General features: G+C 36.8%; 1 non-coding gene across 1 annotated transcript; it reads left to right on the top strand.

Annotated features, from left to right (window-relative positions):
- The first annotated feature begins 1522 nt into the window (after positions 1 to 1522).
- On the top strand, positions 1523 to 1629 carry LOC144317909 (U6 spliceosomal RNA). The gene has a single exon (XR_013383796.1). It is a non-coding gene; the product is annotated as a U6 spliceosomal RNA (small nuclear RNA).
- The last annotated feature ends 537 nt before the right edge of the window (positions 1630 to 2166 follow it).

The raw sequence follows: 2166 nt of genomic DNA, 5'->3' as shown, positions 1-2166 counted from the left end.
TCAAACTTTCATAGGTTTCCTGTCATCTTCCTGTACCCCATGTTTGCTCCACTTCCAGCTGTAGATGTAGGAGAGGCAATAATCAGATTTAATGTCTTGTGAACCCTAAAACACATTCTGTGGGGGTTTTAGTATTAGACTCGTCTAGAAAACTTGACTTTCTGTGGACATGCCGAATTGCAGCAGGTAGATGTAATACAGTGATGAATGGTTCCATAAGGCCTTGGTTTCTTTAAAGTACCACATCAGTATTTTAAAGTAATTTGTATTTAAGATTCCAATTACTGGCATTTATTTTTTTTAAAAAATGTTTTATTTATCTACTTATGAGAGACATGGAAAGAGAGAGGCAGAGACACAGGCAGAGGGAGAAGCAGGCTCCCTGCAGGGAGCCCGATGTGGGACTCGATCCCAGGACCCCAGGATCACGATCAGAGCCCCAGGTAGATGCTCGACCACCGAGCCACCCAGGCATCCCCAATTACTAGGCATTTAAAATAGATTTTTTAACAAGTGGACATGGGCCCAGGCTTACTTGACTAGTTTTCCCAAGATGAGAAATGGAGTGGATGGACCACTAGCCCAATGCCATCTCCCCAGTCTGGTCAGCTGGGAGCATTGCATTAACTCTGCCTTCATGTCTTATTTTCCTTTAGAAGTGATTTGTTGGCTCTTATAATAGGATTTTAAAAACCGTGGCCCCAAACTCAATTCTTACTGCCGACTTTCAAAAGAAGAGGGGAGGACTTCCTTCCTTCAACTGGCAAACACAGCCTGTAAAGTGTTCAGCCCAGCCCCTATGTCTTCGGGGACCTAAAATCTACTTGGGAAGAAGAAATTAAAAATAAATAAGAAGGACTTTGATTGCAAATCTATTTAGCTTTTTTTATTTTGGATTCTTGTTGTCTTTTATTTCTTGAAATATATTAAACACACTTATTTTCTGTGTCTGCTTATTTTAATACTCCAAATCTTTGTGTATCTGATCTTATTTTTCGTTGTTGTTGTTGTTTGTTTGTTTCTATTTGCTCTTACTTATACAGGCATGCTTCCTTATTTGTTTTGTTTTCTGATTGTAAACTTCTGTTTTTGAAGTTTATCTATGGGTATTCTTTGGGGCCTAAGTTCAACATAATCTTCTGAGAGGATTTGTGTTTGTTTTGCCAGTTGTTTGGAGCACCCCAAACTTGGACTTATTTAGTTTTAAAAATTCCATAGTATCTTGAATTTAGATCATAATCTTCCATGCAGACCACACTATAGTTATGAACTCTCAAGGAAGAACTTATATCCCTTTTTTGTTTTTCTCCATCCAGCATCAGGATCAATACAGGCAAACTTTCCAGGGGTTCTGGTCTGCACAGCAAATCAACTTTACATTCATCTTTACTTTGGCTCTTTGGAATTCCAGTTTTATGAGATTTTTAAAAAATATGTGTTTTATTTTATATGAAATTATTTTCTTCCAACTTTATTGAGGTATAATTGACATGCACTATTGTGTAAGTTTAAGATTATAATGGTACTCGCTTTGGCAGCACATATACTAACATTGGAATGATCAAGAGAAAATTAGCATGGCTCCCGTGCAAAGGTGACATGCAAGTTTGTGAAGCATTCCTTTTTTTATTTATTTATTTATTTTTTTTTTTTCATTTTTTTTTAAAGAGGGGGTATAATGTGATTATTTGATATGTGTATGTATTGTGCAATGATTGTCACCATTGTGTTAGTTAACCCATCCATCACCTCAGTTATCCGTGTGTGTGTGTGTGTGTGTGTGTGTGTGTGGTGAGAACATTTAAGATTTACTCTTTCAGCAACTTTCAAGTATAAAATACAGTGCGGTTAACTATAGTCACCATGCTGTACATTAGATCCCCAGAACTTACTAATCTTGTAACTGAAAGTTTGTATCCCTTGATCAACATCTCTCCATTTCCCTCACAAAAAGCCCCGGCCATCACCAATCGACTCTGTTTCTATTAATTTTTTTTTTTTAAGATTCTACATATATATATATATAAAATACAGCCTTTCTCTGTCTGACTTCTGTTGCTTAGCATAGTGCCCTCAAGTTTCATCCATGTTGTCACAAATGGCAGGACTTCCTTCTTTTTAATGGCTGAGTAATATTCCATTGCATATATACCATGTCTCCTTTAT

This window comes from Canis aureus, chromosome 7 (assembly GCF_053574225.1).
Source record: "Canis aureus isolate CA01 chromosome 7, VMU_Caureus_v.1.0, whole genome shotgun sequence".
In the NCBI taxonomy this organism is placed as follows: domain Eukaryota; kingdom Metazoa; phylum Chordata; class Mammalia; order Carnivora; family Canidae; genus Canis; species Canis aureus.
This window is presented reverse-complemented; position numbering and strand designations above follow the sequence as displayed.